Below are 13,876 nucleotides of genomic sequence, written 5' to 3'. Positions count from 1 at the left end.
TGTTAGCCCATTACTTAAGTCCGCTTGGTTCCCAGGGGTAGTACTTGCCTCTGCAGCCTGTGGTCTGACTGTCGGTGCATGCCGTGGTATGGATTCACTGTCCGTTCCTTGAGCAACGGTGTCTTCCTGCACACTCGGCATTGGTACGCTCTCCGGCCCCATTGTCCTTGCCGGCCATCTGCGTTGCAGCTGGTCCACGTGTTGTCATAGTCTCCTGCCATCAGCCGCGACAACGGCGTATGATACTGGTCCCGTTGCGGCATCTACAGACACGGGCACCCACGGTAGACATTCGCTGTAGTCGCGGGCGTACACAAGGTCTCCTGGCTGGAAGGTTCTCACCTCTGCTTCCGGCATGGGCCTTTCCCCGGGTGATAGGTTGGGGTTCAGTCTGTTGAGAGTCAAGGTGAGCTTCCTGTTCATCAGTAGTTCCACAAGGCTACGGCCTGTCGTGGAATGCGGCATGACGTGTTGCTGTAACAGGAACGCAGCCAATCGCGACTGCCAGTCTCCTTGGCTGATTCGCCGAAGGCTGTCCTTTGTTGTCCGCACCATCCGTTCTGCCTGCCCATTGGTGGAAGGGTGGAATGGAGCGGAAGTGACTTGCCTGATGCTGTTGTTGGCCAGGAACTGCCGGAACTCAGCTGATGTGAATTGTGTTCCGTTATCCAATACTACCATGTCGGCCAAACCGTGCGTTGCAAACAGCTGACGTAGGGCCCGAATGACCACAGCAGTAGTCATTGTAGAGACAGGGACAACCTCTAGCCACTTTAAGTAAGAGTCCACGACGATTAGAAAGGTTTGTCCCTGAAATGGCCCGGCAAAATCAATGTGTAGTCTGGACCAGGGTGCTCTTGCTGACTCCCACGGGTGTACTGGAGCTTGTGCTGGAGCTGGGCATGTTTCTTGGCATGGCTGACAGGTGTGGACCCATTCCTCGATAGCCCTATCCATGCCCGGCCACCAGGCATAGCTGCGTGCCATTGCCTTCATGTGCACTATACCCGGGTGTCCACTGTGTAGTGCCTCCAGCACTTGTTGTCTCAGTTTGCTGGGGATTACAACTCGATTCCCCCATAGCAGACAGCCCTTGTGTACTGAGAGTTTGTGCTGTCTAATGACGAATGGCCGAAACTGCTCGGCCAGCTGGCCCGATGGCCACCCCCTCCACACCCAGTTGAGTACGCGGCTGAGGGTGCAGTCTTTAGCAGCATGTGTCACTACATCGGAGGCTCTGAGTGGTGGACTCGGCAAGTCTTCCAGCAGTATGATGTGATGAGCTGGAGATGGGTCGGTCCCCTGGTCAGCCAGTGGCAGGCGGTTCAGGGCGTTGGCATGTCCCATTGCTTTGCCTGGGCGGTGCTGTAATTCGTAGGAGTAGGCAGACATGAACACTGTCCACCGCAACATTCTGGGCGAAAGGATTTGGGGTGTTTGCTTGTCTGGAGCGAGTAATCCCAGGAGTGGTTTGTGGTTGGTTGCAATGAGGAACTTCCGGCCATAGAGGTAATCATGAAACTTTTTTACTCCAGCTACAATTGCCAGAGCCTCTTTGTCTATTTGGGCATAGTTCCTTTCCGCAGTCGACAATGTTCTCGAAAAGTAGGCAATGGGCGCCTCGTGCCCGGTGGGCATTCTGTGGCTTAGGACAGCTCCGATACCATATGGGGATGCGTCGCAGGCAAGTGCGATCAGTTTTTCCTCATCAAAGTGTGTCAGCACGCTCTCGGATGACAGTAGTTTTTTCACCGCTTCGAACGCCACGGTTTCTCTTCTGCCCCACCCCCAGGGGGTGGAGGAATCTAGGAGGCAGTGCAGGGGCTCTGCGACTGAAGCCTTATGTGGCAAGAAGGAGTGGTAGAAGTTTAATAGGCCCAGGAAGGACTGTAGTTCCTTCTTCGATCCTGGTGGAGGCGCACCCTTAATGGCCCGTACCGTTGCTGGTGTGGGGTGTATACTAGCTGTGTCAATGAGGAATCCCAGGAACTCCACACTTTCGACAGCGAACTGGCATTTCTCTCTCTTTACCTTTAAGCCGGTGTCCTGTAGTTTGCGAAGGACACAGCGAAACCTCTCTGCAAGTGCGCCTTCTGACTCTCCCGCGATTAGGACATCATCAAAATACAGAATGACGCCTGGAATCCCGCATAGAAGTCCTTCCATGATGCCCTGGAAAATTCCTGGGGCAACGTTGACGCCGAATTGTAGTCTTTTAACATTGAAAGCCCCCCGGTGTGTCACGATCGTTTGGGCTTCGGCCGTTGCCTTGTCCACGGGTAGCTGTTGGTAAGCCTGTGCCAGATCAAGCTTGGCAAAAATCTTTCCCCCTTGGAGCGATGCCAAGAGATGGCTCACGACTGGTACTGGGTAGGCTTGTTGCTGCAGTGCTTTGTTGATTGTGCATTTATAGTCTGCACAAATTCGGACTGCTCCATTGGGCTTCAGTGGGGTTACTATGGGAGTTTCCCATTTGGCATGAGAAACTGGTTCCAGGATTCCCTGTTTGATCAGTCAATCCAGTTCCTCATCTATCTTTGGCTTGAGCTCAAATGGAACCCTGCGAGGCTTCAGGCGGATGGGGGCCACGGCTGGGTTTAGGTCAAACGAGACAGGCGGCCCTGTGTAATTGCCAAGGGCCCCATCGAAGACTGCTGGGAACTCTCTGCATACTGATGCCACCTCCTCATGATGCAGCTGCTGCACGCCTGCGATTAGGATGCCGAGAGGTCGGAACCAGTCAAGACCGAGTAAGCTTGGTTGGCGGCCTTGAACTACCACTAATCGTAGTGGGCCTGTAAAGTCCTTGTACTTTATTTGGAACGTGCCGATGCCCATGATCAGCACGTGGCGACCTTGGAAATCTTTCAGCACCATGTCTGCTGATTCAAGATGAGGTGTGGATGATTTTCAGCATATCATCTGTAGTGTGCGCAAAGAGATGATGGATAACACTGACCCTGAGTTGACTTCCATCTCACATGGCATGTTTTGGATCTTCACCGTCACCTTTATTTTTTCGCTACTTGGAGGTTGTAATGCTTGCACCGACGATTCACTGGTCTGGGCTACCTCAGCGTGGCATATTGTGGTTGTGTGGCAGTCGCTCTTACGGTTTGATGCCTTTTTGTAACCCAGCGATGACTTGTGGCTGGACTTGGGTGACCCGTCTTGGTTCTTTGCAGAGCAGCAGGCACGAGCGATATGTCCCAGTTTCCCACAGTTCCGGCATTGTGCGTCCCGGAACTGGCATGACTTCCTCCAGTGAGGTCCCCCACAGCTTGCGCAAGGGGTGCCCTGAAATGCTGGGGGTCCCCTTGTTTCTTGTCTTGGAACTTAATTCGCAGTAATTCTTCCTCGTCTTCCTCTGAGGATGGCAGGTCCTCTACGCACCTCTGATGTACCTGTTCGGACCTGCGGGACGGCAGTAGAGTGTGCGACTGCTGGACCTCCTTTGCGGATTGTTCTGCCACTTCAGCGGCAAGGGCCTCCTCATGTGCCGTTTTGAAAGTCAGCTCTTTCTTCGCAAATAGTCACCTTTGGAGTTTTTCATCCCACAGCCCACACACTAACCTGTCCTGAAGTGCCATCTCTAGGTCAGGGAAATTGCATTGCTGGGCTGCTTATCGGAGGGCTGTGACAAATGCCGCTATGGATTCCCCTTGTGCCTGGTTGCGCTTGTAGAACGCGTGCCTGCTGGCTATTTCTGATGACTGTAGTGAGAAGTGTTCTTTGAGTCTGTTTTTTTTTGTGTCGAATGCTATAGTTTGAAGCGGGGCTGGCACCACTAGTGCCAAACGTGGAACACCCACACATGCTGAAGAACGTTGATCTCGCGAGATCTGTGTCTTCAGTCTTGTTTGCCTCAAGGTAGAAGTCGAACCGGGTAATGTATGATTCCCAGTCCTTGGCTGTTGAGTCAAACGGTTCCAAGTGGCCCTTAGTGACCATGTCTGCCCTTTGGACAAAGCGAGTGTATGCCGGATGGCTGAGGCGACAGTTCCTTGCTGGCAAGTAATTTGTTCTGTTCTCAGGCTACCTTCCCAAGCTTAATATTTCAGCTCAGATCTCGGGGCTGCCTACCCAAGCACCTTGTTAGTGATTTCGCTCTGGTATTGGGGCTGCATACCCAATCAGAGATCCCATCCTCGTCGCCAGTATTAAATAGTGGGTTCAGACTTGAGGTAAATCAACAGCTCTTTATTTAGCAGGAACACACACAACAACAACTGAACAGAACCCCTCAATATATATATACAGCAGCTCCGCCCTTAGAATAACTGATAGCCAATGAAAACACATACTTTACAATACCATCGTTTGCATACCCCATATACATTGTAACTTATTTACAGCTCTGTGATTGGTCTTTATCTTATCACCCTGATTGGCTGCTATCCATAATTTGTAACCAATGATAGCATAGCCTTGAGTTCTCTTGCAAGCTAGAGTTCGACCAATACATTACACTGACATATTTGCTGAACAATAATGTCCAGGATTGCAACATGCAAACATGATACAAGCCTAAGTCATGATGGTTTCAGCATGCCTTGGAAGTACAGATTATAGAAAAAAAGAGGCAACCCTGCAACTGGAATTGAAACAACCAAAGGGAACGCCCCCTGCAAGGCTAATTATTTCATCGCCAAATAACATACAAGTAAACTTATTAAAGCAATCAATCAACAATAAATATTAATTTTTTATATTTTATTATACATTCAATAATAAAGTGCAATGTGCTCAAAGTGCTAGTCTACTTATAATTAACTTACTATAAATAACAATATTATAATCAATAATCTGATTCCATCATTATAAAGATTAAGAAAATGTTCATACAAAAATTAAGATTATTATTGACTATCCAACATGACCATAAATAGTTCCTTCTGGAAAAAATTCCTCTGTGAGTATTATCTGTCTTGCATAAACATTAAAGGAGACTTCCTCTTAGGATGCTTGCGGGGCAAGCTCAAAGGCAGGGTCCCAGTGCAGGAAAGAATTACACAACAGCTTTGTTGGATGAAAACAGGCCACAACTTTATTGATTACAGAAAAGGAAAAGGAGCGTTGGCGGCGTAGGGCACGGATCCCAGCATCGGGTGACCCGCCTGCCAGCCGATGACCATCTAACCCCCTCAGCACGCCTGCTGAAGGGGGACACCCCGGGATGACGCTTGTGGGTTCCACACTGGGCGGAAGCCTTTGTGTGGTTCCCCCATCACCTGAAGCAGGCATGCCCCGGCAGCCCCCCAAGCTGGGCCTGCTGCTACCATGCCTGGTCCAAGATCCCTTATGGGGATCCCCATCTATGGGAAACAGTGCCAGCAGGCCCTGATTTCCCCCGAAGGGATCGGTGCCCAACGCCCAACCACCCAACCCCAAGTTGTGACTAATTCAACAGAGAGACTGTTCCAAAGAGTCCCTTTATTTAACAGCTGGTTAAAACAGTATGTCAGACATTAACAGGGAATGCTAACCATATGCTAATACAGAGCCATACCTGACTGCAATGGAACTTGAGACACCAAACACAGATGTAAATTAGCTGAGGGTGGGAGGGTTTTGCAGTTCTGGAGCCGACTGAAAAGGGACGCGCTCTGACCCCGGCTAAGTAAGTTGGGGGAGGACCTGAGGGAAAACCTCTTCCCTCAGGTCCAGCAACGGCCCACTACTTGAATTCCCCCACCAGCCACTGATTGGCTGGGCTGGGAATTGCCTCCGTGCAGCTCCGATTGGAGCCGCGTGTCACAGAGCTGGGGCTGGAAGAAGCCACTCCTGCATGTCTTCCCCTGCCTGCAAGCCCCGCAAACGCCGGGCCCCGGTAAGAGCGGGGCCGGGGGCTTATTGACGTAAATTCCTTTAAATAGTAGCAATGTATTTTATGATAAATCTTCACAAGACTGTGTACATCCATGGTAGGTATCTTTATTCAAATTGACGGCCAAATTGTATAACTCATGCTTGTCTGCCAACAGGTACAACCGGGAGACACGAACGTCCATAATGGTCCACCCAATGATGAAATCCATGCCAGCAGCAACTATTGTTTTGCTCCAAAGAGCTTTATCAAGGGAAAAGATTATCAAAACTCCTGTAACAGAATAAAAATACCAGAACAATCTGCTACTCTAGTGCAAATACAATTATTAGGTACAAATATCATCTTACATACTCACTCCAGCAAGATAAAGTTACATGAGCATGATTCTCTTTCAGACAGCCATGTCCTGTAAACATTAAGCACTGCTTCTTGATACTTAACAAGGGTCGTTTCCACATGTCTTACTTTTTGCTGGCACATCGCGGAAGACAGTGTCTTTGCATGCAAAATCGCGCCAGGAAGACACTGTTATCGCGGAAGACAGCATCTTCTCACGTAATAACAGCATCTTCCTGGTGCGATTTTGTGTGTGAAGATGTTGTCTTCTGCGATGTGCCGGCAAAAGGTAAGACGTGTGGAAATGGCCAAGTTCTATCAATTACAGGCTGCCAAGTTTTAAAGGTACATACAATAATAAATTTACAAATAACAAGAAAGATCCCATTCATTGTTAAGTGATGGGGCTAATGTCTGTAATTTAAAGATCCAGCAAGCCTCTCTTTGGAGTAAAATTCGTTGAATATTTCTTTGAATTTCTTTATCAGCCACAAACCAGACCATCTATTTACACTCCCATTCTCCTTTATGTTTTTCAGCAAAATGCTGAGGCAGAGGTGCTGCTAAAGGTTTTCCCTTAATCCTTGATATATGTCCTTGGACTCTCTCTCTAACTGATCTAGTTGTGCTGCCCACATACAGCATTGGACATGAACACTCTATTACATGAACACTCTATTACATAGACAACATTCAATGTACTACAAATTGAAAATGATCTTAGTTCAAAACATTCCCCAATATGTTATTTGGTAATGAAATAGTTAGCCTTGCAGGGAGATTCCTTTTGGTTGTTGCCTTGGAAGTACAGGCACAGCCAGTGTAGCTATGAGCCAATGTAGCCATTTCCGTTATGTAATTTGTCATTATCACCAATTTTGGTTTGCCTCATTTAACTGCTGGCACTAATGATTCTTTTATTTTGTTTATGACCTCCTATAAGGTCATTTATATGCAGTTTACGTCATCACCAGTTTATGGCATTTATACACAACTGATATCAAAATAGTATTGTAAAATATGCTTATTTTGACATCAAAACTGTAGTGTGAGGAAATAGAAATTGCCGCAAAAATAAAGACAGAGGAGTTCATTTCCCACAAGAGAGGAACAGACTTGATTTGACTTGAATCAGAAAAAGTTTCACAATTTGGTTTCATCCCTAATAAAGAGAATATATTAGGGTGTCTGAAATCTTTATTAGAGTTTCCATACACTGACTAGAATGGCAAAATACTTAGCACTTAAGCCACTTATTTATTTTATCTCTCGCGTTTCATCTGCCATGGAACTCAAGACAGAGTATATAGGGTGCCTAAGGGCTAAGCTACAAGTGACGAATGACACTTGAACGGCAAGTGGATTGAGTGGAGGGCAAGTGAACAGGGAGAAATACATTTGCTGTTCAAGTGTCATTTGTCACTTGTAGCTTGGCCCTCAGAGGTTTCACATCAAGGCACTGAGCTGGCTCACAGTTAATTGGTTGATTAGCTTCAGCAAGATTGCTGCATCATGGGACCTCTCTGACCCTACAAGCCTAACCCTTAGCATTACTGGGGGGAGGGGGGAAGAGAAGTAACAGATTCATATCAATAAAGAATTGATGTAAATTATGTGTCAGCAAGAAAGAACATATGCTCTCATATTTGGGTAATGGGATCTTCTTATATTGGATGGTTTCTGCCTGTGCACAGTTTATTTTCAATAACAATGATATCCATTTTAAAAACCCAGACCTTGTCTCTTCTTTACCTCCATTGACATACAAAGCTGATATATGTGGCCAGATAGACTTTCAAAATTTCCTTTATATATGTTCTTACTTTGGCTACTTTATTTCAAATTATTCTTAGCACATATTGCTAAGTTTGGTATAGTGGTTAAGAGCGCGGGACTCTAATCTGGAGAACCAGGTGTGATTCCCCACTCTTCCACTTGAAGTCAGCTAGGTGACCTTGGGCCAGTCACAGCTTCTAGAAGCTCTCTCAGCCCCATCCAGCTCACAGGGTGATTGTTATGGGTATAATAATAACATACTTTTTAAACCATTCTGAGTGGGTGTTAAGTCGTCCTGAAAGGGGGGGGGTATATAAATCGAATGTTATTATTATAATGTTATTATATAGGACCAAGATAAGAGTTTCATTCTGATCCCGATAGAGCCAATGCAAAAGGTCACATAGGATTCAGTGGTTCTGGTTCAGGCCTTGTACAAGTAGATGCATTTATTTATATTTATTTTTTAAAAAATCATATGCTACCTCTTCAGATGCCTGCTCAAGATGGCTCACAAAAGAAAATGAGAAAAAAAATCATCACCATTATCAGACTATTAACACACATCACCTAACATTAACTCAAATGGATGTATGTGACAATGGACAGACAGAGACATCAAATGCAATCTACTTTTGTTTTCAGTACATTTTGTCTCATTCATAGCTGCAAGGGCAAGGATAAAATGCTAGCTGAAAACTTCTGGGCTACAATTAAAACAGTGGTCACATTAGTTTCCCCATACAATTCTAGTTATCTCTTTCTGGAATCTGCACTTTTAATCTTTCTGACTGACTAGCCTGACTATCTGTAACAAGGAGCTGTTATCTCCAGTAACACATCACAGTGGTTTATGGTATTTAGCTTAACATATGTTGCTTTTTTCATGTGCACCTTTTACAAAAAGAGACAACTGAAACTTGTTGCAAAACAAAGCACTGATTTTTCCAGAGTTATAAGTACAGAAAATGAAAAGTGAAGTCAGGTGTTTCTAACATGCCACTGACTTTCAAAATAAGTATGACTCTTCAAGTAAGTTATTTTTGATTTTCTCCTGCAAGTTAAAACGTAGCAAGAATGACATTCTGTATTCAGAATGATGTTTTGTATTAGACAAGAACAATCCAATGCATGCATACTTTGCATGGCCAACCAGCTTACAAACTAATTCTCATGAAGTTACTGGTTATCATTTTGAGATGTTCCCATAAGCATCCATGAATACATTTTGTGTTTTTAAATAGGATTTTCTGGATAATAATAATGCAAGATTGTGTCCCAACCAACTCATGGGGTGTTCCAGGCAACAGATGAGCTAGGGCTGCCAGTCCCCCAGTGGGGGTGAGGGAGGGGGATCCCTCACTCCCAGCCTATGCCTACCCACCTCTTACCTGGCCAGTGGGGTGGGGGTGGGGGGTGGGGGGAAGGCCCAGGGAACAGGCCTGGGAGGCGCCCTCCTGGTGGGCATGCAGGTTGTGCACTCCTTCCAGAAGTGACATCATTGTGCACACATGGAAAGAACACCCCTGTAAGGGGATCTGGCAACCCTAAGATGAGCAGAGGCGGTTTGTGATTGCCTTCCTTCCTCTGCATGTCAACCCTGGTCTTCCTTGGTGTTCTCCCATCCAGATACCAACGGTGGCCAACCCTGCTTGGCTTCCAAGTTCAGAAGAGCTCCAGCCAAAATGGCCAATTCAGGCTACTTTTCTGCAGGCGAGTAAATATATCACACCTCTGGCAAAAGTTCTAGTCATAAAATGCTAGTCACCTTATTCTTTTATTCATAAATGGTACCAGTCACCTTTGCATTTCTTTCCTATGTGGAAGTCCTGGTGGCATACATTTATGGTTAACTTATTCAAAGATACTCTGACTAGCAAAAAGACTAAAATAGAGCTTCTAATGACCAAAACATGACTTCATTATAATCAGGATTTTTTTCCAGCCAGAATGCAGCAGAACTGCATTCCAGCACCTCTTCAAATACCCACATGATTGGTGGGTATTTGGCCCTTTCAACCCTTTTGGGCCTGTTTTGGCCCAAAATGGCTGAAATGGGCCAGAAACTGCCAGGATTGGGCCACTGTCAGGTTGGGGAGGGTTCCTTTGCCCGGCAGTAGCATGTTCCAGGCTGATTCAGGCCCGATGCTGGCTGTTTTGGCCCCAATCTTGGTTCTGTCAGTGAGTGATAGACAGTGAGTATAGTAGAGTACTAATAGGAATGAATACATAAATTCTGGGGAAAATATAATTCACAATACAAACTACATTTATTGATTGTAAATGTTGAGATAGCATTTCAGTTTGCATTTAGGGATGCAAAAGAAATTTGCTGGTTTGCCTGCTCAATATGAACCATGGCATTTCACATAGCTTCTTTGTACTATATTAAAGTGAAAAAAACAACCCTGGTCATTTGATTGTTTGTCAAAGTGTACATGGAAGCAATTTTCTATCTCCTTTTTTGTATCATCTGATTTCCTCTTTCATCCTCTCCTTCTAATGTTTACATTCCTCCACTGCCTTCCTTTTGAGACGTGAGATGTTATTTTGGTCCCCTGCTATATATTTTCACCCAGGGACTCATATCAAAAGTCCCACTGTGATCTGTAATAGCATTGCTGTGACTGTTGTCAGACCATGCATTTCTGACTTCAGATTAGCATTCAGTATCATACAAAATGATTTGGCAAATTACTCTAAGAAAACAGTGTTAAAAGAAAATGTAAAGAATATAAAATTTAGGAGAACGCTGTTGAAACTAGAGCCCCTTTCCAGTGACATGAGACCCCTTGGTTGACTATTAATTAATTATATTTAATCTCTACTAATCCTCAAGAGTTTTGTAGATAAAGTCCTCATGTAGTCTCTATTGAAAGCCTGTATAAAATAAAACACATAAATATCCTAAAGGCAGTAATTTCATTGCTCAGGGCATTCGTACCAGATGTGCCAGATACCTTTGAGTTTTAATTTATGGACTTTAGAAATGTTCAGTAGGATTAACATTGAGACAGGACTGGTGTCAGCATCTGCTGAAGCGAGGCACCTACAGAGACCCACTTCTTCCCACAGGTCCAACTGCTGCTGCCACTACCCCCACAAGTGGGGAGGCAAAAAGCAGTAGCAAATGGGGTAAGCAGGGACAAGCATGTGGAGTGTGGGGCAAGCACACAAACAGTAGGCAGGCATAGGAGGACAGTGAGGGTGTGAGTGTATGAACAGTGGTACAAATAGGCAGAGGAGAGGAATGTGAAAGTGATGGTGATGAGCAGGGGGTAGAGGGTGTATGTGTGAGTAGCGGTTATCAGGCAAGAGGTAGTCTCTGACTGGTGGCCCCCCAAAACCTGGAACCGGTGCTGCATAATATTCAATGGTCAGGTGGCTTGCTGAGTAGTTGAGTGTCAGTGTCCAGGGGTTTATTATTATTTATAGAATGCATAAACCCACCCAAATTGCATTTCATCTCCAAAATGCAGCCACATGTTGCAAACTACAGTTGATTTCTAGATTAACAGTCTAAGCCCATTGAAATCAATGGTCTAGACTGGAGTAACTCTTCTTAGGATTGCACTATAAGTCTAAAAAGGTGTATTCCAAGTTCTCTCTGATTGTATATTCTGGGCTTAAAGAATAGGGCATCAATAATAAGCATTCTTTGTTTTGTTTAAATTTATTTGGTATTTCCTTGCTGATCCTGTATATATTTGAACAGCTATTGTATTTTTATACATTGTTTTTAGTATGTGTATTGTTTTTAAAGTTCATTTTAAATGTTTTCCACCTTCAGGGCCCTAATTGGGTTAGAAGACAGGATAAACATCTGCTTAAAAAAGCACTGTTAGTATACTGACTCAGAGATTCAGCAATATTTACCCCTTAGTAAGAGTTTTAGAATTTCAGCCCTAGTCCCCATTCCTTAGGGTGTGAACTATGTACTTAACTTCCATTTGGGTCCTCAATTAGGGCAATAACGACTGACAGGAGTCAGACATTGCTTTGGAAATGACACAGACTGCAGTCCACAGTAATCAGGCATGCCTTCACATTGATGTGTACAGTTAAGCACTTAACTCCATATTGATTGCAATGAGATAACTTAATCTGGATTGCTGCCAAAGCTGTTTTCTGTGAGCAGAACCACAAGTGACAAAAGGCACAGATTGGACACTTGTCAGCTTCCCTCAAGTTTTGATGGGAAATGTAGGCGGCTTGGCGGAATGTTGGACAAGTGACAGTTAAAAAGTCCATTGGACAGCAGTCAGAGAGTGAAGCTGCGAGACCAGGATGCCTACATTTCCCATCAAAACTTGAGGGAAGCTGACAAGTGTCCAATCTGTGCCTTTTGTCACTTGTGGTTCTGCTCTAACTTCTCAGCCTCTTTATATGGCAACAAAAAAATCAGGCACTGGGTGCCGGATCATGTCAGCTTTTTCAATCTCATTCATTTCCTCTCCTTATTACAATTTCCATTCTGCATGCCTTTTATGCATGCAGGTCCCATGATCCCTAGTATAACCTTTTGTTGTTTTGAGAAAAAAGGGACTGCTTTTTTACTTTTTTACCAGTGGAAAAGCTGGTTGTATCCAACTAACTCTATTGTCACCGTAACTGTGCAGAAGATGACATCATTTATTTAACAGACACCGGATAGAGAAATGAAGCTGCACCCTGCTAGACAGTAAGTTTCTTCAGATATCTGTACATGCACAAATAGATTTTTGCTTTCTCTTTTGATTGGCAAGTTTCAATTCTCCCTTACTTCCACTGCACTTCAAAAACAGTTCTCCATGAATGATAATGTTGTTCAGAAAAAGAAAGCAAAAACCACAGTTTGTTCAGAACTTACTTATCTTTATTGGTGCCATTATATATAGCACGTCTGTATGTGTGTGTGTGTGCACGCGTGTGCATGCACGTGCTATTAAGTCACAATCAACTTATGCCAGCCCCAGCAAGGGGATTTCAAGGTGAGAAGCAGAGGTGATTTGGGAGTGACTTCCTCTGCAGATTCTTCCTGGGCAATCACCCATTCAAGTACCAACCCTGCTTAGCTTGCGAAATCTGATGAGAACAGGCTATACCATGCCGCTTTCCCTCCCCCCTCTTCCTTACCATTTCTTAATTGCATGAATAGCAACATGCTAACCATTTGGTGTAGTGGTTAAGAGTATGGGACTCTAATCTGGAGAACTGAGCTTGATTCCCCACTCCTCCACTTGAAGCCAGCTGGGTGACCTTGGGTCAGTCACAGCTCTCTGAGAGCTCTCTCAGCTCCACCCACCTCACAGGGTGATATTGCTGTGGGGAGTCAAGTCAAGTCAAGTTTATTATTACAATCTGCGACCAACACATATAAAACCTTTTGCAAATCAATTTAAAAACAGTTGAGACTGGATACAGGAGAAGAACTATGAATAAATATGAGAGTAGAAAAAATTGTTGTGGGGATAATAATGACTAGATATGGGCACAAAGCGCATTACAAACTTCAAAAACCCATGAAATTGGCGATCACGCAATTGCGATCCGGCAGATCATGATTGTCAACGGCCAACGAACCAGCGTTCGGAATTCGCCTGGTTCGGTGCGTTTGGCCGCAGTTCGGGAAGCCAGACCATCAGGCGCCATGAATCAATTCCCCTGGAAACGGAGCCAGGGGGATGCCTGAACTCTGTCTGCGCTCCTTCTGTCGCCCTGGAAACCCGAATGGAAGCCCAGCTTCCCTTGATCAGCAGGTCTTCCTTCCAACCATGGAGCTGCAAAGCACTTACAAGTTGGGAGAAGACACCCGGGGGAGGGAGGAGGGGGTGTTCTGTAGTCAAGGGCACTCCAATCTCATCCCTGCAAACCCTGATAGGCAGCTCTGATGGCCAAACACAGACATCCTGCATTGCTCTATGGGACCTCAGCTTATAAAAAGCACTGCGCTCC

At 45.2% G+C, this 13,876-nt stretch overlaps 1 pseudogene; it reads right to left on the bottom strand.

Moving 5' to 3' along the window:
• Positions 1-204: 204 nt before the first annotated feature.
• LOC129333933 (uncharacterized protein K02A2.6-like) lies at positions 205-6,310 on the bottom strand (annotated as a pseudogene).
• Between the last annotated feature and the right edge of the window lie 7,566 nt (positions 6,311-13,876).

Source organism: Eublepharis macularius, chromosome 7 (genome assembly GCF_028583425.1).
Source record: "Eublepharis macularius isolate TG4126 chromosome 7, MPM_Emac_v1.0, whole genome shotgun sequence".
NCBI classification, from domain to species: Eukaryota; Metazoa; Chordata; class Lepidosauria; order Squamata; family Eublepharidae; genus Eublepharis; species Eublepharis macularius.
This window is presented reverse-complemented; position numbering and strand designations above follow the sequence as displayed.